This window comes from Natator depressus, chromosome 2 (genome assembly GCF_965152275.1).
Source record: "Natator depressus isolate rNatDep1 chromosome 2, rNatDep2.hap1, whole genome shotgun sequence".
NCBI classification, from domain to species: Eukaryota; Metazoa; Chordata; order Testudines; family Cheloniidae; genus Natator; species Natator depressus.
Window position 1 is genome coordinate 106,811,249 of NC_134235.1, and position 26,360 is coordinate 106,837,608.

Genomic DNA, 26,360 nt, shown 5'->3' on the forward strand with positions numbered 1-26,360 from the left:
TGGAACACCCTCCCTGATCTGCAAGACCTCCTTCAAATGGCTGCTCAAGGCACACCTCTGCAATGATGCCTACACAAAATCAACCATTTAATAATGGCTTGAGCAGATGCGGGGGGGTCAGTTGTCATACACTTTTTTTTAATGGCAAATGCATATACAAACTGTATATTTATTTACAGTCCTCTTCTTTCTCACCTTTTATATGTAACTTACCTTCTTAGACTATGCTTTTCATGGTTGGAACTGTGACTTCATATGTGTTTGTACAGCACCTAGCACAATGGCCCCCTGGATCCTCATTGGAATTCTGGCTCCTACTGTGATATAAATATTGAATGATCTTGTTGTGGAGGCAGGAGCAGCAGGAACTCATATCGCCTCGATATTTCAAAGGTTGTCATTTCTTTTTCTCTATCACACATATACCCTTTAGGTGGTCGTGTAGACTAGAGCATTAGTGGGTGTTACCATCAGATGTATATTTGGTGAACTGCCCTTTTGCTGGTATCTTGTTGCAGTAAGAAAATCTGTCATTCTCTTAGTGGTTTGCTGCTTGGAGGGTGAGCTTAATTAAAATGTAAAATGTCAAACATTAGTAAGAAGGAGGATAGCCCTGTGGGGAGTGAGGATGAATCAAATTTATTAGTCACTGAGCAGCAGGCTGGTAGCCCTTCACTCAGAAAAATTTTAAAAGGCAGTTAATACTGAATACAGAAGCACTCTAATCTCTCTATATTCCACCCAACCTCCTGAAAAACACCACCACAGGTCCCACCAGTTCCAGAAATGAAAGGTAAATCTGGTACAGAGATTAAAACAGCCCCATTTAATATCTTCCTGCAGGACACAGCACACACTGTGCACTGCATTTGGATTGTAAAGAGAAATGTCTCTCGTAGGGATTTTTTCCCTCCAATTATCAAGAAAATTCTATGCTCTGCAACTTATACTGCGTGTAAAAAGATTGTAAGTGAAGGGCAGTTAGTGGCAAGCCTGAAAACTAATTTGATATGCTACCTGGGAACTATTTCTTAAGGATCAGCCTCCAACAATAGAATTCTCTGTTCTACAAATCTCAAAAGCAAATGCAGGTGGACCATGAAAGCTAGTCAGAAATGTGCATTGAAGGTCAAAATTACGATGTGCATAAACTCCACATGTCGTCCTAGAGGTACAATAGACTATATCCCCTGCAGTTCTGTATCATGCTGTTTCTGAACTTGGTATTCTGTGATTTCACCTACCTGCTATCCTCCTCACTCTTCCCAGCCAAAAGTGTGTTAATAACCCCTACCATGCCCACACATACATTCCTCTTAAAAACCCACTTCTGCCATGCTGTTCATAGTGAGTCAAGTTGACTTGTATATAAATTGCCTAATGTTTGTTCCCTTTCCACTAACTTCTGACGACCTTTTCTTAGGTTTTGGAGCTCTTCCGAGCAGACAGTACCCCAGTATCCTTCTTGAATGTTTGGAAAACACCTGGCACAAAGTGAGTATTACTGTAAATAAATAAATAATTAGTTAATTATACTCTGGTGAGAAATATGTAAGTCATAATACCTCCCTTTTACAGATGGGGAAACTGAAGCAGGGAGGTTAAGACCAACACTTTTAAACTTTGATGCCTAAAAATAGGAACTTAATTTTGTATTTAAGCAATTAAATAAATGTCCTGTGATCAACACTTTTGAAAAATCAAGGCACTTACATGCTTAATTTTAGATCCAAGAGTTCAAAATGTTGCCTTCAGTGATTTGTGCAAGGCCACAAAGCAAGTCAGTGGCAGAGATGGGCTTAGCTCTTGAATCCCAGCCTTGGGCTCTTTCCTTTGGACCGTTCAGCCTCTTGGGCTGGGAACCAAAAACTCTTTTGTTTAGGGCTGTCGATTAATCACAGTTAACTCACGCGATTAACTCAAAAAAATTAATCGCGATTAATCACAGTTTTAATCGCACTGTTGAACAATAGAATACCAATTGAAATTTATTAAATATTTTGGATGTTTTTCTACATTTTCATAAGGATAAACAAAAGAAATAGTATTTTTCAATTCACCTCATACAAGTGCTGTAGTGCAATCTCTTTGTCGTGAAAGTGCAACTTACAGATGTAGAATTTTTTTTTGTTACATAACTGCACTCAAAAACAAAACAATGTAAAACTTCAGAGCCTACAAGTCCACTCAGTCCTACTTCTTGTTCAGCCAATCACAAAGACAAACAAGTTTGTTTACATTTATAAGGGATAATGCTGCCCTCTTCTTATTTATAATGGCACCAGAAAGTGAGAACAGGCATTTGCATGGCACTTTTGTGGCCAGCATTGCAAGTTATTTACATGCCAGATATGCTAAACATTCGTATGTCCCTTCATGCTTCAGCCACCACTCCAGGGAACATGCTTCCATGCTGATGACGTTCATTAAAAAAATAATGCGCTAATTAAATTTGTGACTGAACTCCTTGGGGGAGAATAGTATGTCCCCTGTTCTGTTTTACCCACATTCTGCCATATATTTCCTGTTATAGCAGTCTCGGATGATGACCCAGCACATGTTGTTCATTTTAAGAACACTTTCACTGCAGAGCTCACAAAACGCAAAGAAAGTACCAATGTGAGCTTTCTAAAAATAGCTACAGCACTTGACACAAGGTTTAAGAATCTGAAGTGCCTTCCTAAATTTGAGAGGGACAAGGTGTGGAGCATACTTTCAGAAGTCTGAAAAAAGCAACACTCCAATGCAGAAACTACAGAACCTGAACTACTAGAAAAGAAAATCAACTTTCTGCTGGTGGCATCTGACTCAGATAATGAAAATGAATATGCGTTGGTCCTCACTGCTTTGGATTGTTATCGAGCAGAACCCATCATCAGCATGGACGCATGTCCTCTGGAATGGTGATCAAAGCATGAAGGGACATACGAATTTTAGCACATCTGGCACGTAAATATCATGCAACGCCAGCTACAACAGTGCCATGAGAACGCCTGTTCTCACTTCCAGCTGATATTGTAAACAATAAGTGGGCAGCATTATCTCCTGAAAATGGAAACAAATGTGTCTGTCTGAGTGATTGGCTGAACAAGAAGTAGGACTAAGTGGACTTGCAGGCTCTAAAATTTGACATTGTTTTATTTTTGAACGCAAGGTTTTTGTACATAATTCTACATTTGTAAGTTTAACTTTCATGGTAAAAAGATTGCACTACAGTACGTGTATTCAGTGAATTGAAAAATACAATTTCTTTTGTGTTTTTGCAGTGCAAGTACTTGTAATCAAAAATAAATATAAAGTGAGCACTATACACTTTGTATTCTGCATTGTAATTGAAATCAATATATTTGAAAATGTAGAAAACATCCAAAAATATTTAAATAAACGGTATTCTATCATTGTTTAACAGTGCGATTAATCGCACGATTAATTTTTTTAATCGTTTGACAGCCCTACTTTTGTTCTAATCTCAACTCTGCCACCTATTAAACGTGTGGCCTTAGGCACATCCTTAACCTCTCTCTGTCATTTTCCCCAGGACCATATTATTTACTAAATTCCCTCTCAGGGATGTTAACAATTCTAGAAAGACAAGGTGGGTAAGGTAATATCTTTTATTGGACCAACTTCTGTTTCTGAAAGATACAAGCTTTCAAGCTACACAGAGCTCTTCTTCAGGGATGTTGTTAGGACTCTTTAATGTTTGCACAGCACTCTTAAAATGCAAAGCTCTCTATAAAGATGGTAACTTTATTATTTCTTTTAAATGGTCGAAGTAGAAAGAAGACGAAGAGCAGAGAGGTCTGGGTTCAGGCTGGGAGTCTTGGTGGGGCTCCCAGCTTGTGCATTAACAATTTGGAACCAATGTAACAAGCTCTGCTTTTTGGTGTGGCACTTGTCAATTAAAAAAAAGTCATTTTGATTCACTGCAGAGACAGCCTCAGTGGAAAGCAGAGTGGAAACTCATTAAAGGAAGGCAACACGTACTTCCAACAGGACCCAAATCCTGCAAATATATATTTGATTAATCTTGTCCGAGATGAGGGGAGATAAGGGAGGTGGAGGGTAGCACAAAGGAGTATAATTTATTAATTTATTATAAATTATTATTATTAATGTTATGCTAAGTTCCCTATTTAACTGAACTGAAACTTTTTTTAAAGCACATCTTTGATATAGAGTACATCCTTTTAATATTTATCTGGTATTCATTTACCAAGATTCTGTCTTATATAAGTAAATAAAAAAAGACTATATTAATTAGCTCAGACAGATTAACGGGATGTTTTCTTCCAGCCCCTTTGATAGCCATTATATTTTTTCATTTTATTATGGGACTTTTATTCAATTCACCCTTTTCAGATATTCATCTGCAAAAGTTTTACTTCTATAAAAATACAGTAGACGTACTGTGAGAGTGGGTGGCGTACACAAAAGTATGTGTAATGGACATGTCGAAGCAGATTTTTTTCAGGGACAACTCCTCCTCTGAAGGGTCTGGCAAGAGTCAGTATAGCAGTATCGTTCTATGGTAGACAGCACAGAACACCCTAAAATAAGTCGACCTTGAGAATAGCTAAAAAAATATGGAATGGCAGCAGCCATTTTAAGTCTTCCTGTAAAAAAGCAACACAAAGAATTTTAACTTTAGTTGCTGATCTACAGCTGGTGTGTTCTTTGAGAATATGTTCCAAATTTACAAGACTCAAGGCAAGGTGGACCCAGGAATACCAGGTAGCCAAGGTGCTACATACACAATGCCTTGTGACATATTGGTCATGTACAGATTTATAGAGAACCCTGGTAGGCCGCTAGCAGTCTTCTACCAACTGCAGCCAAAATAGCATAGAACATGCTAACGGAAATACACATGGTGACACAGAAGCTACATTGTGTCCCTCGATGAAGGAAAACAGTGAAGTTCTCCAGGTGGAGATTCCTCCATATTCTTGCATGAGAGGATGGTGGCGTTTGTCCCTCCCACCTCCATTCATTGAAGCAGCAGCCAGTCTGGTCCCCAGACTTGTGGATTCTATGATATCCACAGATTTAAAAGGATCCTATCCTAGGAGACCTGTGTGTCTTTGAATCAGCTACATGGCCTCCCTGCAGTTCCTTTCCACTCCCTAGAAGCATGATTCTTGGCTTTTTGTCAGGGTTCTTTTGCTCACTATTGTTTTGTATTATATTCAGACACACTGCTACCAGACACATTGGTCTAACCGTTGAAGTAAGTTTGAATAAAAGACTTGCAAGCTAAGGTCTCTTCTCTGTCTCAGACTAACAACATTCAATCAGAGCCCAAAATCATATCTTCCTATCACTTATTTCCAACAACAATGAAATTAGAGATCCACGAGAGTGGAGGCAGCCTTGTGAAGGTTTATTTATGCACATGTGGATTCCTAGAGTTGTCAGAGGAATGGATTGTGAATTTTTCAGTGGAGCCAGGTGAGAAAGGATGAGATGAACTGACAACAAAAAAAAAAAAGTCAGTTTTAACTAATGTGTTCAGGCTATTCCCAGAAAAACAAACTTTATAACAAATCCATGACTGATCTACTTCTAATTAAGCATTTATTCTAGTTATGTGGCTTCCCTTGGCATTCTGAGTTTTCATGATGTTCTAGTCTCCTTGGTCATTCTAGCTTCCAGTATCTCTGCTGGACTCCCTTATCCAAACAGAATATCTCCTACATTTGTGATACCCAAGTCATCAACACTTGCAGGGGAAATCAAAAATCCTGAACTCTTGGCAGATAAGTGAAAGGGGCACTGATTTTTAATTAGATTATTTTAAAATGCAATTCATTTTAATTTAAGATTATATGTAGATTCTGTTAATCATTTTTAACCTCCAATGGTTTTACTTAAAATCCTTAAAATTAAGTTTTTCCATTCAGTGTAAAATCTGGTTCTACAAAGCAGAAAAGACAGAGAGCATTTGGGAGATGGAAAAAAAAAAAAGAATAGAACAACAATGTAACCTTACAAATTACAACCAAGTGGAGCTGTCAATAACATCTTACCTAACATATTCTCACAGAATTTTCCTTCTGTGTCATGTTGGTCATTACTGTAACACTACATGAGAAATAACTCCATCTGTTAAAAAAGAAAAGAAAAGCAGCTGCTATCCTTATGCAAAAATAGCATTAGCAAATACAGTCCTTTTAACTTTTACAGTCATAGTTTTAGTCTTGCTTTATTTGTGTCACATAAGCCACCATACCACTTCTATTGTTGCGGTAATAAACTCCCCTCAAAAACCAAATGAACAAAAATGAGAAGAGTGGTCCCCGTGAAAGTAATAAAAACTATTAATGTACATTGCCACTTTAAAACAATTCTTCAGTCCCTGTTATTGCAAGATGTGAAGTGCTAGAGGACAGCACAGAGATGCCATGCTATTCTGTTGATTCATTCTAGCAGCCAAACCAGGTGGGTCCTATTAACTACAACCAAGGAATAGAAGAGGATTTGAGCCTCACTGGGTATGTCCACACAGCTGCTGGGAGCAAGTCTTGCGTCTTGTTCAACAGATCTGAGGTAGCGGGGCTCACACTAGTGTGCTAAAAACAGCCGTATAAGTGTTCTGGCTTGGGCTGGTGCTTGGGCTCTGAGGCCTAAGGGGGGTGGTGGGCTTCAGAGCCCAAACTCCAGCCTAAGCATCCAAGCAATGTCAACATAGCTATTTTTAGTAAGCTAGCCTGAGCCCAGCTAGCACAAGTCCATCAATCCAGGCTCCAAGACTTGTTCCCAGCAGCTGTATAGACCTACCTGCTGTGGCTGAGGGACAATAAGCTCCTTCAAGGAACTGTCAGGCTGAGGAGAAAACCTAGGCTGAGGTTTATGATTTGTTGGAATTTAAGTTAAACAATAAAGGGAAATTCTAGGAAGAGGGTACATTTGGATCATAGCCAGAGCATTGGTCCTGTGTAGGGAGCCAGGGTGGCTTCCCTCCGAACCAGAGGGTAAAGAGCCACCCTCTCCGCCTGAGTGGGCAGGGCCAGACAAAGTTTACTCCAATCCCCGGAAGGGGAGGGGTGGAACAGGAAGTACAAAGGGCAGGGCCCTTAGCCCAGTGAGGGCAGCACCAGGGAGGGAGGGAGATACAGGCTGTTCTCTCCAGACCCTGCCGCTGACTCAGGAGAGGCCCTGGGCCTGGAGGAAAGACTGGGGCTACCAGGACTGCCAGCCACTGAGGACCTGGAGGGGCCAGACTGTAACCCAGGCCAGTATGAGCCTGATGCAGAGGGGGAGTGGGAGCGGGAGCTGCCAGCAGCTGAATACCCGGACGAGCCGGAGAGACCCGCTTGAGAGACTGGGTAGGAAGTAGCCCAGGGGCAGAACTGCACAGTGCGGTGGGTGTATTTGGTCAGCGGGGCACAAATGGTTCCCCGCTGACCCAGTGGCAGGACCCTCTCCTCCGCCACTGTCAGAGCCCTGGGCTGGAACACAGAGGAGTTGGGTGAGCCTGCGTTCCCCGACCCCGGCCAACCCGCCTTGGGTAGCAGAATCCCGAACGCCGCAGACTTGTGCTGGCGGCCCCCGTGCCCTACGGGCGCGCCGTGGACTAGTGCCGGCACGCATTCTCCGCTAATTCCCCAGTGACCGAAAGGTGTGACTAAGGCCTGCCAGTGGGACAGTAGCTCTCCATTGCCCCCTAGAGGCTCGGTGGACCGATTGAAACCTGACACATCCTGAGATAGGAACTAGGTGGGAATGCATCTAGGTGGGAATGTAGTTTGCTGTATCCAGGGGTTGACTATGGTATGGCAAGTCTGCCAGGCCCATGATGTATAACAGAGTGAATTCCAAAGAGAACCTAAATCAAACACACCAAGGAGGTCCAATCTTAAAGTGGTCTATACTGAAATTATGGCCATTCCGCTGCTCCTCAGTATGTAATGTTCCTTTATAGAACAATGACCTAATAGTCATTTCTGCAACCCCGAGGGCCTGATTGCACTGGATATCACCACACATACAGTGCACCAAATGAGGCACATGGCATTAGGGATCTACTCATTGATGTATAATAAATTTCACCTTGACCAAATGATAGCATTTGAGATGAGAAGGGGTGGTGGTATTTGGATCTGATTAGGTTCAGGCTAGTGGTTCAGCCTGTGGTTTTGAGGACAACTCCAGGCTGAGTTTTGGGTTCAGATCTGACAATGCCAAACATTCATCAGTTGTGTTCTCATGAGATCAAAGACCAAAATAATGGAGTTCTCTTAAAAGCAGCTGATTTGTGAGAGTTACACCATCTTGGGCTGAAATCTTGTGAGAACGGTTGCTTTAACAAGTTCTCAGCTGCATCCAACCTCAAACAGAAACCAGAGAGGCAGATTCAGATACAAGAGTTTGAACGTAAACCTCCATAAATTCACCACATTTGAGGTTCTGGTGCATTTCTAGTTTATTTGTGTTTGGCTATTTCAAAGAGGGTTGCATTTTGTTCGTTTGGGTTTTTTTCCCCCTGGTCTGGAGTGTGGAGTGTTAATTATTGAGAGCTATAATGGTTCTTATGAGAAGCTATAATTCTGTCCAAATAAAAAATTAGTATTACAAATGTGTGGGTCATATCCGCTCCCTGGGGTCATTAATAATGGTAACCTAGGGATTTCAGAATGGGATTAAGCTATTTCATTTCTAAAATGGTTAAGGAGTTGTTAGAGCAGCGAGCATAGTCAAAAATATTTTGTGAAAATATGCAATACATTTTGTACATTCAATACATTTAGTATTATTAAGTATTATTATTTATTGTTTGTTATTATTATTTATTGTCTAGTAGCACCTAGAGGAGGTAACCCTGATCAGGGCTTCATTTTCTGGACACTGTACTGTGATGGGGTGTTTATCCCACACAAGACCAGAGTAAGTAAAAAGGGCCAATTAACCCTGAGACAGGCGGCACCTGGAGGAGAATCAGGGCTGATAAAGTCTAACTGATGATGAAGCCCAGCTGGGCAGGGGCAGGTTGAGCTGGTATAAAACCAGGAAATGGAGAGCAAGAAGGGGGCTGCAGGAAGGAATGCTATAGTCACTTCCCAGAAAGGAGGAGAATTAGTAAAAGACAAGGAAGAGTCCTAGGGAAGAGTAAACCCTGGGATCCTACCTTGGACTACAGACTCCGGCAAGCACCTGAGAAGGGTGAAATAGCTGCAGGGATTCCTGCAGAGGAAGCTTCAGTGGTAACCCAGAGGGGGGTTGGAGTAGAAAAAGGTAGGAAGCAGGCCAGGGAAACAACAGAGTCTGGGATTTCAGAGACTACAGTGGCTAGTCATAGGATCCCTTGGCTGGAACCCTGAGTAGTAGGAGGGCCTGGGCTCCCCTACCAGCCACTGGGGAAGTGGCACAGTCTGGGCAGTGAACAGGAAGACTGCCCGAGATCGTCCATCCAGTGGGACTCTGATACCCTGGAAGGGGAAAACTGGAGGGCCAACCCAGGAAGAGGGAGTCACGAGGAGGGAGTAATCTAACTCCAGAGAGAAAGACACCTTGTGGCAAGCAACTGAAGGAGGGGGGCATCAGACTGGTGGAGAGCTAATCCCCAGATGATCCTCAAGGAGGTGCCCCAGCAATGAGTAATGAACTCTGACATGTACAAACACACAGTAAGACAGACTGTGGTCTGAAGAGTTTAAGTCTAACTGAAGAAGACAGGCAATGGATGCAAGGAGAAGAGAGGCACAGAGATTAGGCATGGCCAAGGTCATACAACACGTGAATGGCAGAGCTTGGAATAGAATCAGGTCTCCTTAGTCCCAGCTCAATGTCCTATCCACTGACCCCTGCATTGTTCACTATATAACATATTCAAACAAATAGTATTCAACCAGCTCTGGTAGTTAGAAAAACATCATTACATGCCAAAGAAATCACTTTTACACAAGTCTGATTATATTAATGAGCAATATATAATTTAAACATGCCCTTTGAACTGGGTAACTCTCCAGCTCTTTTGTTTTGACTAGAGACAGGCCACTGAATTTGGAGCTGCGCATGGATTCTGAACACCTCAAAGTTTAGTGTTATCATGTATGTGGTTTTCATTCAAGCCTCTCTAGTTTTGACAATAACAGAAATGCTGTTGTTTTGAGGCTATATGAGGTTAAGACATTTGGTGCCACAGCCTATCCAACATGGTGTAATTTTTCAGAGTAAAGGGTCAACAAAACCACCACACCAAACATGAACTTTCCATAGCTATATTTATTGTGAAAACTGAAAAGTATTTCACACAGCTTGCCTGACCGAGATCTTGGCATCACAGCAAAAGCTGATCTATGAAGTAAACTGGATTTTTTCAGACTGAAAGACTCTTAAGGTCCTTGAATACAAAGGGCTCCATTTAGAAAGAAATTGCAGTCTGTAAATATAATCTACAATCAAGGCTCTCAGTCACAAAATAGCATGACTATATCTCTGATTACTAATTTAATCAGGCACCACAAGCACTTAAGTGAAGAACCCCAGCCAGACAAAGGGAGCTCCTTACAGCTGTTTTCAGTATGCTATATTGTGCAATAGATGTCTGAGCAGTGATCCCATGTCTGTGGGGCAACACTTTGCTAAAACAAAGTGAAATTATGCTGACATGTACTGTAGAAATATGCTTTGCTATGATGCTGCATCAGTAAACAACATACTTATTGCATTACTAGTAATCCTGAATCTTTGCAGTATTCAGAAGTGACTTCAGTTCAGTCAGAATGTGTCAAAAACTACGGCCATCATGATGTTTGAATGAAAGATCCTTCTGTTGGAAAGGTTTGCTATCATTTTCAGCAGTCACACAAAAGCCGTAAAAGAAGAGAAGTAAAGAGATGGCAGCCAAGTGCCCTATACCGATGGAAAGCTGTAGCACTTCCATGTAGACACTCACTACGGCAACAGGAGGGGTTCTCCCATCACTATAGTTAATCCAGCTCCCCCAAGAGGTGGCAGCTAGGTCAACTGAAGAATTCTTCCATCGAGCTGACTCTGTCTACACCAGAGGTTAGGTTGGCTTAGCTTCCTCTCTCGGGGGGAAGAGGAAGGTGGATTTTTTCAGACATAGCTATGCCAAATGTAAGTTTTCAGTGTAGACCAGCCCTCAGACAATGAGTTTAAGCTAATCTATTCTCTGAACAATATTGGGGAGAAACCCTAAAATCACATTGTTGATACTAGATCATTTTTCAGAAAGCTAAAATTAAATGTGCTTGTTTTTCTTCACTCTAAATAACTAAGTCTCACTGATCTCTTAGATACTAAAGCAATTTGATCAAGCTGCTAGCCTTCCTCTTCATTCTCAGATGCCCCCTCTCTCCCAGACCCCTTTTCCATTCCTTTTGTTCTGTCCACCTTCACCTCGCACTTATTGCTGCACTGAGTTCCAACTCTCTGGTGCTCACAAACATTAAATAGATCACAAGATTCCTTACTTAAGGATGCCTCAAAGCGACATTAAAAAAAAAAAATCAACACAAAGCATTTCCCACCCACCCCCAGCTCTAAGCAAACAGTGGGTGAAACATTCACAAACACCAGATAACATGAAGTCTCTTCTTAGCCGACATATTAATAATTCAACTCTTCTGATGTAATTTAATTATTTTTTCCGGTCCCAACTGGCTTTCTAGAGAAAAGTAAGGTTCATTTAAATTTTAAAAAAATGGAGAAAGTGTTGAGATTTTGTTATGGCTTTGTACACAGATGTGAAAGGGAGTGCTACATATCAGAACTCTGACTACTTAAAGGCTGTTGTATTAGCAGGAATCCTCACCTCTTCATACAAACTAGCACATACCAGATGGCTCCATGGGAGTCAGGAGGCTTGAAATGGAGCAATCATTCAATCTGCAGATGGAATATACAGTACGTTCCCAGTTAAATAAGGGGCTCATTTATTCAGATGGATTCTGCATATATGGAGCATGTCTCAGAGGACATACTATTTTCTCTGTCTCCAGATTTCTAACAAATTTCAAAGCTAGTGTCCACTTTCCATCATATTTCTGCAACCAAATTCAGCAACAATCCATTTAACTAAAGGGATGAAACTTTCTCCGTGCTCCCTAAACCTGTGCTGGAGCTATAAAAAAATCACATTTTGCTTATAACCCTGAAATAAGGAAACCCCATTTACAGAGGCACAACATCCAATTTTTCATTTGAGTGCAATCTTTGGACAGAATCTTCAAACGCTGAGTTCCAACCTGGGTAAAACTAATGTTATGATTACTTATATATGAAAATAAATCTAATTAGTTAATGTTATTGTCTATGCTATAAATTCCTTTAATAGAAATTGAGTCCTCAATCTAATACTAGGATCTGTTAGTGTGACTCATTGTCACTATGTAGCGTGTAATAGGGGAATGAATTATGACTTCTGAGATGTGTTCCATATATGCAAAATTCCAATGGGACTCTACACATGTGCAGAGGGCCGAGAAAGCAGATCCTTATGTGGGATCATGAACTTAATATATATTAAGCATGCAGTCACTATGGCCAAATTTCCACATCCCCTGAACGAAGACAATCAGCCCATATTTTTACTTTCCATAACACATTATTAACTACCCACCATTGTCTACGTGGATGCACTGCCTTTCCGAAATTCACAGGAAGTGTCACAGTACAGTAGGACTAACAAAATAAAGAGGTCAACAAGGTGGCCAGGGCCGTCCCTATAGGGGTGTGGGGCCCAGGGTAGAAGTGACGGATTCGTCTCTTCCAGAACCGACTGCACTGGCCAATCACACCAGCCTGCAGGGGCCCCCAAAGCACGGGGCCCGCAGCAGTCACCCTGATTCGCCCTACCCAAGGGACAGCTCTGAAGGTGGCCAGAGCCAGCAGTGAGCCAAGAACACTTCATACACACGCATAGATATAATGCCAGATATGAATAAGGGACTAACCTTACATCTAAGCTCAGCCCCCGCTTTGGGGGACATATGTGAAAATGAATGTAGTCATCTCGGCTTGGTGCCCCATTTGCCCACTTCACAAAACTAACACACACAACACAATGATTTGCAGTCTCTTCTGAAATGAGCCCCATTTGATTGAAGCAATCAGAATGTTGCTGGTCAGGACTGTAGGGTATGTGGAAATGCTTTGGTACCACATAGTCATGCTACACCTAATTCAAGTCAGTCACATTATAATCTGTATAATGGTGCCCATCAGTTGTCCCAAACAGGATCAGTGTCATTGTGCCAGGAGCTGTTCAAAGACATATTAAAACACAGTCCTGATTTTAAGGAATTAAAACTCTAAGTGGAGTTTATTAGTCCCAGATTTTTATGAGCACTAAATTCACTCACAATATAATTAAAGAAAATTGTGCAAAAGTATGTACATGTCTGAGAGAAAGATATTCGTGATTTCCTAGCTAGAGCCCCTGGGCTAGTCCACTTGTGCAGGAAGGTATGTGTGCACCTTTGTTAGACTGATCCAAGACAAAGTCAAAATAAGACATGCCAGGATTCCACACACTGTGTAGGGTCAAAAACTTCTTCCCATGGTGTGGCTTTATTAACAAAGAAACTCAGACTTTCTCCAAAAACTTGGCTGCAACTAGGGTTCTTACCTGAGATCTGATCAGCCTGCACCCTAGGTCCTCTCTATCTAGAAAGTGACTCCCACCTCCTTATATCCAGTTCGGGTAATGAGCTACTTGTTTCAGTGAGCCAGCAGAACCCACTCAAGCTTTTTCCAGCAGGAGCAACACCTAGAAGGGTAGTAGTATGTTTTAAGCAACTGTTGCCAGCCTGCAACAAGGAGCAAATTGATTTATCTCTGCAGAGTTCTACATCCTCTTCTCCTCCTCCCCCCCACCCCCCACCCCCCACTGCTGCTTGCCTACTTACAACCCACCCCAGCCAATGGGTGCAGGAGGGTTGCACAAATAGATCCTTATTATTTACGGAAATACATATTTCTGGCTCTTCATACTCTGGCACAGGCAATACAGCAAGTGATAATTATAGTTTAAAAATGTGAACAACACAGGGAGAGTATTGATTTATATTATTAAGATGGAGATGCAGGAGGAGATGCAGGAAGAGGGAATTGTTAAGGGACAGTTTCCTCTCAACTCTGTCTTCTATCACTTTCCAAAGATGGGAGGAACTCAATTATACACAGCAGCCTCACCTAATGCGATTGTATTCTCTGGCTGTTTTCCTTTGAACTAACTCTCCTGCAGTATGTCTTGTCAATGTATTCTGCCACATCAAAAAGGGAAAGTTTTACTACCTGTGATTTTGGAGCGCTCATTAAAAACACACTGAGTAGGGGGATGGAGCAATAAATTGCTATCAAAACCTCTGTGGGTTCTTCACCCCCCTACCCCCCAAGTCCAGATCTTGCAACAGCACATGCTCTTTGTGGACTTTGTTACAGAAACATTGATCTCACAGACCACTGTTAATACATCACAGCTTTACCAGGCTACTTGTCTTCATATGCCAAGAAGACAAATAAATTCTGTCGACATGTCATACCAAATCTGTTCTCCTGAAAAGACACATTTACTGGTGAAACAAAGAGAAACGTAATGGCAATTAATAAACTAACATTACTGCACTAATTAGCATCTCCTAGAGGGCCTGATTATGTATTTACACCAGTTAGATACTGCTCAGTATGAGAAAATACCCACATTTCATACATCAAAAGACACTTATTTCGTATTCCCTCTTCCATTCCCACTGTAGTGAAGTGTGAAGAGAAGAGCATGAAGGAAGGTAGAATAATTCATTACTTTGTCTCCTACTGATTTGTATGTTCAACATTTTTTTTTTGAATAAACACAAAGTCATAAATTAGCTTGTAGCAAAATAGAATTAATTGAATGTCTTAGTAGGATCATCAAACCAAGGTTTAAAGTCAATTTATCTGCCTAAGATTCTGCTAATGTAGCTTCAGCTCATTATGGTGAGAGTGGATAGTATGGATGGGACACACAAACCCAGATCAAACCACGTTTTCTCTATTTTTGGAGTAATTTTGGTAGATCACAGATTATATAGCAAATCTAAAAAGAAGTCCCCTGAGAAAAGGAATCTTATATCAGGGGGATACAATGAGGATTTCAAATGCTCTTTGAAGACACTTAGCCACATAGAAAACCCAGTGCAGCTGTACTGCACAAGGTCTTTATAATGTAGCATTTTTTTCATTAGCCCATGAACGGTGCAGATACTGCATTAGTTAGTAATGGATATCAAAAGACACTTTGGTTAGATTGGCCCCTTTACCTACAAAGTAATACTCTGGCACATGAGACACATGCAGGGCAATTTGTACGCAGGAGACGGCAATAGTGTGGTTTTAGGGGTCGGTTTTGTAACAGATATGGTATTAATCAGCTGATGCTCTACTGCAACTGGAATGAATCATTCATCTCACGCAGATATGATATTAATACCATGGTATTAAACAGATACGGTATTAATCTCAGTTGATACTCTATTACGGCCTGAAATGGATCATTCACCTCACTCTTTATCTTAAGTCCTATTCTTGCAGGCAGGTTGGTAGGATATTGGATCAAGAGTTTTCTGATTCTGTGACAGAATGAAACACAACATACCATGTATGCAGAGCAAATCTTAAAGTATAATCTGAGTGCCTCTGCATTTGATATGGTGTAATCCAGTAATGGCTCAATATGGTCTCACTGGGCTAGTAAAAGGCACACAGGCTCTAAATCAGTTCCCAATTGCACCTATTTAAAAGGAAAACTTCAGGATACTATAAAGGAAAGTGTAATCGCTAAGTCATTAAAGGGGAGAATAAATCACACACCAATACAAGTATCGTAAATATAATGGAACAAATCCAAACCTGGTGTAGTAAGTGAGTGCAGCTCTACTTGAAGTCAATGGTAGTTGTGTCTGCTTATGCCAAGGCTGAATGTGGGCCTATAGTCCAAATTCATACCAGATATAACTTCAAATAAGTCAATATACTGCTATAAATAAACAAGGAATCACTGGTATTTTAAACCTAGAACACAAAGCAGATCCATTTGACATGTAACCTGCTAAGTGTGCACATTCCTAATCTGTGTCACAACATGTTGCCCTCTTTCCCACTCTCATTATTATTTACTTATATTACAATGGAATCAGATCAGACTCCTATTGTGCTAGGCCCTGTACAAACACATAGTGAAAGATAGCCCCTGTCCCAAAGAGCTCACGATCTAAATTTTAAAAAGAAAACACAAATTAAAGTAACAACCAAGTGGGGGGAATGGAAGAAGCAGGATGAGAGTAGCAGTGATGGGAAGGTATGGTATGTAGCATGTACAATGTGCGGGTTCACTTCTACCACGCACCCACATGGGTGCTTGCCATCACAAAAGGGGAAGGAGCAGTTTCTGTTCTGTTCAGGCCTTATACACTGCCCACCACCATAGTATTTAAGTGCCTAAATTGAGGGAAGGCAGGTTCCTGCCCTGACCCCTCTCCAGGAGAGTCAGCAGAGCTGGCTAGCTATAAATCAAAGCACCTTTAAGTGGTTTAGTAGCAGGTATGCTTACTCTGGGAAGTACAGGATGAGTGACACTTTTACTAGATTGACCAGGGGCCTTTGATAGCAGTGATCACAAGTGTTGTTGCATGCCAGATAGGTTCTTGCAAGAATGGAGGCAGTGGTCTTTTAGTAGGTTCATTCCTTCCTCTTCAAGAGACACTATAGGCTATTACATTAGGATTTACAGTTTCCCCCACAAGAGTCTTCACATAGAAGGGGAGTCGCACCACCAGGGTTTCCAACTTATCATGGCTTAGTGAATCAATGTAATCGTGGGCAGGACAGTAAGGTGGTTTGCTTGAAGCATGATCAGTTGCTCCTTTTTATTGAATCCAGATCCTATGGTGTCTTTTGTTAGGGGGCTTATTCCTTCACCCACTTACTTCCCCGGTCCTTCTCGCATGAACAGAGAGCAACAATACCCGAAGTCCAAAGGTGCAAACAATTCGATGTTTATTGGGGTGAACTTCCAGCAAGCATGATTCCAGTTTCCTTCCTTAGTGTCCTCCTTCCCAGCTCTGATACCACAGAGCCTTACACCTGTGTCCCTGTTCCCATTCCTGCCCTTAGCCAAACATTATTCCAATTTCCTTACTCCCATTCCCTGTTCCCATTTCCCCCTTTAGCAAAACATGATTGCAATTTCCTTACCCCATTCCCTGTTCCCATCTCTCACACACACACCCTCCCACCCACGCCCACTCACTTCCTCATTGACTACAGATTATATAGTAAAACTTGAGTTCTGCTTAGCTGTACCTTAACCAATCATTTTCCTGAAATTTAACTAACCAATCCTAACATATTGTAACATGATTATGTAACCAATTATATCCCACCACCTTAATTAGTTTACACCCAGCAAAATTAATTATACAGCAGACAGGAACAATCACAGAACCAGACAGAGATTATACAGACAAACAATAGCAAAGTGGGAACTATAATGACAAAACAATACAGAAGTGAGGATTTCACATCCCAGTATTGATAAGTGAGTTCTTGCCAGACAGGATGCTGTTTCCTTTTACATTTTCTAGGCACTTCCCTTTCTCTGGAGGTGATAGGCATTATCAGGACAGGATTGTATTCCTAACAGCCCAATAGCACCTTCTTTCAATGTGACTAGTTTGGAATGTGAGGCTGTGACCTGTCGCTTCCTAGCTTATGGCTGCCTCTGCTGCTTAGCCAAAGGCCTTAGCCTAAGCACAGGGCCTCAGACTGTCACAGTAAGAAAAGGCCCTTACACCGGCAGACAGTGATTTTGATTCTCTCTTTTATACCTCTATAACTAGCCAAGTGATAAGAATACACCTAAATTCTTAGAGTATAGGCCTTTACAGACAGGCCTGAATATCTATATCCTAACATCTTTGTTTTTAGTGTCTACCAAAATTAGGAACGCGGATGAGAACAATTTGTCCTAGGCTCAATCTATATAAGACTGAGCAATGCCAGTAGGTAGGTCAAAATATCTACAGGAAAGAAGCTTGAGCCATGTACGTTGTCTGTTGGATGTGTCCGTGCTGTAACTGGACTATTTGCTGCCTCTGAATTGTATTGAATTAGTTGCTGCTTTTGGATTCCCAGAAGACAATGATGGCAAGTAGTGCCTTCCCCCCACCCCTCAGGCTGGCCAGAAGCCTGAGTGGGGAGGGCAGCGTCCTGCACCACTATCTTCCTTCCAGGGCTCCAGCTTTAAGTTGTGCTCAAGGCTCCATACATGCCACGCCAGGGGAGACTGTCTTGGGGAGGTGCTGCCACACCTTGCCGGCCTCCTGCTACTAGGGAGCTTTGTAAGAATCTGCAGGAACCTGTCACCTTATGCCTGAAATACCCCTCTGGACAGGCTTATCACCACTAAGGGCCATGGGGTATATTAAAGAAAGCCAGGGCTGAAAGTTTTATGTGAACTACTGTATTATGCAGGAATAATACAAAATCTTGGGCCATATCCTCAGCTGGTGTAGATCAGCATCGAACGATTCACTTCAGTGGAGTACGTCCATTTTATACCAGCTGGAGTTGTACACACAGCAGAACCCATTTAACGTGTTATAAAAATATAGCTACTAGAGTAAGGACAATTTTTTTAAAGAAAAAGGCCAAATCCTGAAGTCCTTTCCCCAGTCAATACTCTCATTTGACATTCACTGAGGGATTTAACAGAGTAAGGCTTTAGAGTGGGATTTTTCAAAAGCCTTTAGTCCTATTTCCACTGGGGTCCATGGTATGGCAGAGCTGGTTCAGTTCTAAGCACCTTTGCTCTATTATTCATATCCCCACCAAATTTAGACTTCTACTCCCACACGTGGATTTCGGTGTGTGCTTGCAGCATCCCATTTTGTGCACACAAATTACTGCTTGACTTGCGTGCATTTTGCGGGTGCAGTTTCAGCTCCAGTCTGGATTTCTAACCTTGATGTCAGGTATTCCTCTTTACACAGCAGTAATCCCTTTCCAGCCCAGCAAGGGCAGCACAGGGAATAGCTTCTATTCATGTCTTTAGCAACTAGCTTTTAAAGCTACTTTTAAAAAAAAATATTTAGCCAAAGTCAAACTGAAATGAGGAAGATTACACAACCCTGCAAATGTAGCTCTTTTAATAAAATGAACATGTTTGTTTTCCAGTAGTAGAGATGACCCTGCTGTAGTTAAAGAGAAAAAGAAGAGGAAGGCTATTGTTTACTTTTGGTGAATTTACATTTATTGCCAGCAGAATGTCACTCCAGTGCCACTGCTTCTCCGTCCCTCCCCCCCTTGCTACGTGAAAGCAACTTTGGTTTGCTTCTCTCGCTCACAAAAAAAGCAGAGTTGCAATAAGAGCAAATGGTCCTTGGAAATCACAGTCACATTAGGCTTCTGTTCAAATAGCTTTTAGGGTTGTGATAATAGGAGGCATTTCTAATAACTGGTGACTCAATGAGACCCTGCACAGAAGGCCTCCAAATGACAGTACACAATTTAGAATTTAATCTAGGAACAAGTGGCAGTGATGAGATTCCAGCTGGGGACCTTCTGGTCTAAAGGCCAGTGCTGTACCAAACACTCAAAAGCAACAATTGCACTGGATCAGTGAGTAGACGCCTGTCTTCTGGTCACTATCTTCACAATAACTTTGGCTCCAACCAGGCTGTCTCTGACCTGAGAAAGACAAGGTGGGTGAGGTAATAGCTTTTATTGGATCAATTTCTGTTGGTGAGAGAGACAAGCTTTCAAGCTTATGCTGAGCTCTTCTTCAGCTCTGCATAAGGTCCAAACTTGTCTCTCTCACCAACAGAAATGGGTCCAATAAAAGATATTACCTCACCCACCTTATCTTTCTAATATCCTGGGACCAACATGGCTACAGCAACACTGCATTTGACCTAAGAAGCAGGCAGCACCTAGATTCTGTCACTACTTACCCATGAGCTCAGAGCATATTATTAACTGACAGCAAGTGGAAAGGTTCAGCATAATACAAACACACAGACTTTGTACAAAAGTAAATTCAGATTCACAGATCTTAAGTGGTCTTCACTTCATAGACCCCCAGGACTATGGTTTTTGGCTGTGCTGGGTCTGCTATAAACCTAGATTTTATGTGTGCAGCAGAAACACTGTTTATGTCGACTTACATGTTACCAAGGCCTACACCTGCAATAGCAGTTAAATAAACAAAAGGTTTTTCTTTTGGATCAGATGAATCAGCTGGCCTGGTTGATAGTGGAGCACACTTTTACTACTTGAAAATCCAGCCTTGAAACCATCACTCCTTGACTCAACAGGAGCAGAAAGTGTCACAATGGCAACTTCTTCAACAGATTTTCCTTCATAGGGGAGGCCACTGACCATGAGTAGCTATTGGCAGCCCATGATGAGATGACCAGGAAGGGGGAGAATGGACACCAAAGAAAAACTTGTTGCATAAAGGGAGGGGTCATGAACCATTTCATACTAACCTAATATCCCTATTCTATGCCTTAGGAAGGTAAGGACACCTTTACCCACTTACCTTTAATGGGCTTGGTCTTTGGATGTGCATGCATAACATCCACTACCAATGGTGAAAACTACATGCATGGGAATGAAGAAGAAAGGATACCCCGCACCAGGAAAGCAGGTCTGGAGCAGAAGAGCCCATGCCTAGATGGCTGGGTCGCATCTGTTGCAAAAGCACAACAACAACAAAATTAAGGAAGCCAAGAGCACATTTACTGGTGGTTATAGGAATAAACACCAATGTTTTGGAATTTTTTTGTAGATGGTCTTCAAATGAGGTGTAATATTTGCTAACATAGGGTAATTTGGATTATCCCTGGATAGTTCAAAACACAAAGAGTACATTACCCAGATATCTCTATTTAAAGTAGATTTGCTTTTGTTCATCAGTGCAATGCACATGGCTGGGAAATGGCAAGGTGCCAGAATGAAACTGCTCCTAATTTTCAGAGGAGGCCACTGGCTAATTACACAGACTGCAGGTGTGAAGAGAGAAGCTCAAAGTAATCAATAGCAGTAATTAATCTGCTAGTCTGGAGCTAAAGAGCTAACAGCTGGACATCAGAAATGGACACATGCAACAAGATCAGCAATAATTACCTCTTTAAATATTGAATTGCCATAGCAACAATTAGGCATATAAATAAAGGCTTGAAATCTAGGCTCAGAGGCACGACGCTGAATCTCAAACACAACATTCTCCAAATCAACCTTTTTAATAAAACAGCAACAATATGCTTCGGCTGGGTTGACCAGGGCTCTGGTGCTACCGCAAACTCAGCTTCTGGTGCCTCCAGATTCTTTGGCATTTCTTTCTTGGCAGCTCCCAAACCTAAAGGTTCTGCTGTAACTTTTCATTGTTCAGCCACCACATAAAGAGGACAGGTGCTATTTCAGTTTGACAGGATACAAAGCCTGTTTCCCCACCCACCACCCCACCATGCCTTTTGGATTTTTTATTTGATGGTTTGTCCCTGTAAACTAGGGATGAAATTCTCTTGAAATACATCTAGACAGAATTCTCATTCCAGGATCTTGCACTCCCAGCATGAGAAAAGTGGAACTCTTTAAGCTCTATACTTTTGGCCCGTAAGGACAGAAATGGAGGGTTGGGTGCTTACAGTGTAGCATCAGAACACTAGTAACGGAGTACCATTCATTGCATCATCTGGCTGGAGGTCCGGCATGCAGTCCACAGATGACCATTCTGCTTGAAGATGGGACTTTTAGCATTATAGCATCATGGGAAACACCTTCAGTCCCTACTCAAGGCACCACCAGGAGATCCCTGTAAGTTTGCCACAAGTCTGGCACACAGGGCTTCAAGGACAAACCCTCACAGCATACAAGTGACTCAGCTTTCACCACCAGGATTCTGTTAGTACCACTTGTGTCAACAGAGCCCCAACTTTCCTCTATGCCCAGTATGGGAGCTTCATCACTGAATCAGCCTGCATCATTCCCCTCAGAATTGGAGACTCCAGCACACCTTCTGTATCTCAGTGCCTGAAGCTGGTGAAACTGAGCTCTGGCTCATCTGATGAAAGAGCACTTCTGAATAAGCAGCAACAGTAGGAGATGCCCTATGATGCATTGCTAGTGAAGCACCACTTCATGTAACTTTAAAATTGAGGCCTTCAGGGACCACCAACAGCACACCCTTCGCTTCAGGTTCTGGGTATGGAGACAGACAGAAATCCTGAATGAGAGGGTGTGTTCAGGGGCACTGGGCAGGTTACTCACTTATCTCTGATGCTGCCTTCACAGTTCTGCTCTCTCCCTGCCAGATGTTGTTGAGTCCCTTTGTGCAATTGGAGGGCCTTTTGATCGGGTATGGGCAGACTTTGCTGTGGGTAACACCTACTGCGTCAGGGTAGATTCCCTATACCTGTGTGGCTGTAGGCCTCTGTACTCCATGACAAGGTCTAGAAGAATTTTGAGGACCTACCCTTCACCAGGGAAAAACTGCTTGGGCACAGATAGAGTTATCTATAGCGAAAGAATAGGAGTCTAAGACCACCCTGTGTCCTCTCACATCCCTGCGCTGCCCCTTTCACCTCTCCCACTAGGAAAAGCCTTCACTTAGAAGTGATCCTTCATATCAACAGCTGGTTGCAGGAGGCCTCTGTACCACACAGCACAGGGTCCTCATTCAGCCTCAGAAGAAACCAAAGGGTGCTAATTCTCTCTCAGAAAGCACCAAAAACTGAAGGGTCTATTAAGGGCTCTAGTGTATATTGCCAGTCAGCTATTTTTGGAGAAAGCCTAGCAGCCTTTATCCCTGATGCCCCCCGGATCATCTCTGACGTGCATTTCTAACATCGCTCAGTGGAATTACAAGATCAGGTTTTTAGGAAACCCTCCAGATTGCCCTTCCTCCCTTTGAGAATGCTCTTTTTGATCCTTCATATCAGGAAGATATGCTGCAGTAAATCCAACCCCTACAAGCAAAGCAAGTCATCAAGACTGTACCACCACACTCACTGTGTATTGAATATGCGTGAAATTCAACCCACTTCACATCCTGCCAACATTTAGCGTTAGGTCCTACTTGTCTAAGAAGATGCTGGACTGCACAAGTCTGAGTAAAAGTCAATTTCCCTTCAGAATTTAACGTGTAAATTATGTGATCCATTGTAGGGGGAGTTTTGTAAACAAGCTATGTTGTGAACAATCATGATCAGGTTAAGATTCTTAAAATTCCATTCACTTTCAGTAACAAATGAAGGCTGAGGACAAATGACAACAAGTTTGGAGGACCCAAATGAACTTGCCTGCAGAGGGCTCTGACTGTGTTTAGCCTGACCCCACCTAGCAGAATGCCAATGTGAACATCAACAGCGCTTTCTCCGTCCTGGAATGATACAGGTAGTAAAACCATTTCCATTCTAAATCTGATTTTGACCATTTCCACTCTCACCCTTGGGCAACTCACTGTGTCTCAGGTCCCGATGCTAAAGGCACAGCCTACAGCAGGCACCTCCTCCGAGGGCAGATCAGTATTCATTTAGTATCCTCCACCAGTCTTCTCTCCAATGCAGATTTCCCACTGTCCTCTTCATCAGTATGGCAAATAGCTATTATTTAATGGCTGAGCACTATTAAAAATTAGGAACAGTGCCTAGCCAGACAAAAATACAGGCCAGCCTGTAATGATTTTAGCAGCCTAAGAATCCTGGGCCAGTCTGTCCATGCCTACTCCGCTAATAACTTCAGCATGCACATGCGTGCACACACACACACACGCTCTCTCTCTCTCTGTCACACACACACACACACACACATCTCCTTCTGACCTGAAGCATTCCACAATTAGTGTTAAGCCAGAAGAAAATTTGGAGGGGATGGGGGGGGGTCAATTATGGTTATTTGTGAAACCTCAATTCTGATTTTCCTGAATTTCAAGCATTTGTTTCTCTATACATTTATCCTCATCTTAGAATTGCCTTGCTTTCACACAGGTTTTTTCTACCAAATAGCCAGAAGTAATGGACACTTCTCTACAACCTTATCTGTATCTTAATTGAGGCCCTAGATGTACAATCCAATCCAGTAGCATGGACCCCTCAAGAGCTTCACTAATTTCTGCACAACTCTGCAAGGGTCCACACTAGCTGATCTCCTGGGAAGACTGGGACCTATAGTTAGTGTTTTGGAAATGAAACGTATTTCATAATCACCCTCATGTATTGATTTCTACAACCAAGTCAGCAGCATTCCTGAGTCTCTGTGGTCTATAATATTTCTTTACACAGTATTTCAAAGTCCCTGTAATATTGATTTGTGTTGTACGTCTCATTCTATAATATTTTGTTTTGCACAGTGCTTTTGCAGTCTCAGTATTGACTGCAGCAGTTTTCTGCCTCTCTAACAAGTGGGAGGGGGCTCACCCTCCCAAGAACACTTTTCAGATATTAAAAAACTCTTAATAAAAAAAAAATCCCAACTGGGTTTATTTAAGAAGTGGTTTTTAAGCTGTTTAAGGAAGCCACGATATGACTTCTGACCAGGAGGGCACCCACTGGCAGCTTAACCAGTCACTACTAGTCACTGCGTGGTCCCCCTCATCTGTTCTCCTCCCCCTTTCTCTGCGTGATAGGAAAGGTCCAGCCATTTTATTGCTGCAGCCACCAATAGCAGGGGTATGGAGAAGCTAGAGCCAATGAAGAAGGGCTCTTTTCTGTGGCTCTGATGAATGGTGTGATTGGTCCATCCATGAACCCTCCCTGTGCTCCTCAAAGCTGAGGTGTGGAATGAATACCACAGACCAATGGGATACTCTGAGCTACACTGCGCTGGAGAATGGGAGTTAGGCAATAAATGTAACAGCTAAATAACCCTGAAAAGTGCTGTCTTCGAGTGGCAGAAGGCGGGGGGTCCCATTCTCCAGTGCCTTGCATCTTAAGCCTTTGCAAAGCAGGTGCAAACTGCCATTCTGATCTGGGGGTACAGGATCATCTTGTAGTTGATATACTGGGACTTTGGGAGACCTGGGTTCAATTCCTTGCTCTGCCACAGCCTTCCTGTGTGCCGTTGGCTAAATTACCTATGATCTCAGAGCATCAGTTCACTATTTTTCTGGAAAAAAAAAACTTCCTTTTTTGCACTCTTCGTCCAGCTTCTCTATTTACATTATAAACTCTTTGGCACAGGAACTGTCCTACTAAGATTTGTCTACATTCTGCTAAGAAGGTAGAGTTTATGAACTCCGACATTTTTGCCTGATCTGGACAAAACTATGTTTGTACCGTGCCTAGCACAATGAGGGACCAATCTCAATCAGAGCATCTCGGCACTACTGTAATACAAATAATATTCACCAAGTTATGCATTGCGCTGGTGTTAATGAGTATACAGGAGCTAGGCAGTGCACAATCAGCCCCACAGTCCTTGTTCCAGTAGGCTTACAATGTATGTTATGTGTTTTGATATGAAACATCAGTCTGCTTCTTCACTTAAGGAAACAAGAAGGGCAGATGGGTTTTAGAACATGTTCCATTCATCACCCAGGTCCTATCCGGGTTCCCTAACAGCATCTCTAGGATCATCCCTAGTCTGAAAAATGGAGGCAAAAAGGAAAACATACGTCCCCTTATCTCCAAGTGCAGCCCCAACAATGTTGATAATAAAATACACACAACGTTTAGTGTGAGAATTAGGCTGTTATTCATAAGAAGCCTTCTCCGATGCAAGGCAAAAAGAAATCTTTGGTAATGTGGAGTTAAGACTGAAAAATTTACTTCAGGGAAATATCTTAAAGGTCGGCTGAAAAGGAGGGGAAAAGAGGTTGGTTTCCTTGTTTTTTAATGATAAAGAGGGAAGTTCTCTTTAGATTTTTTGGTTTGGTTTTGGTTTTTTGCAAGTGTCCCAGTAGGTCTCTGTGACAGGAGTCCATCTGGGAGCTTACAAATTGCCTAGGACTCAGGCGGAGCTGGAAGCTGTGCCAGGTTGAAACCTGCTCCCACCTCTGCAATGACTGCTGACGATCTCCCCATCTGCCTTTCCCCTTCCTTCCATCTGCCACATGGACACTCTTACTCCCCTTGTGCGTGTCTCTCTCTTTCTCCCCCATTCTCTCCAGACCAGCCCTGACAGCCCAGGTGGTTCCTTGCCTGCTGCTCCCTCCAGCCTAGCCATCTGTATCGGGGACATACAGAATTTATAAAAGCGTTAATGGAAGGCTTTCCAGATTGTGCCTCAGGCATCAGGGTCATTCAAGCTTTCTAGGGCACACATCATGGCTGAGGCAAGGTTTTGGAAATCCACATCAAGCTGGTGTCATCACACGTGAGGTCAGCAGCCAATTGTGCCTTTGCTATGGACAGGCC

At 42.3% G+C, this 26,360-nt stretch overlaps 1 long non-coding RNA gene across 1 annotated transcript; it reads left to right on the forward strand.

Annotated features, from left to right (window-relative positions):
- The first annotated feature begins 1,456 nt into the window (after nucleotides 1-1,456).
- LOC141981494 (uncharacterized) lies at nucleotides 1,457-24,174 on the forward strand. The gene is made up of 3 exons (XR_012637797.1): nucleotides 1,457-1,494; nucleotides 23,249-23,400; nucleotides 23,994-24,174. It is a non-coding gene; the product is annotated as an uncharacterized LOC141981494 (long non-coding RNA).
- The last annotated feature ends 2,186 nt before the right edge of the window (nucleotides 24,175-26,360 follow it).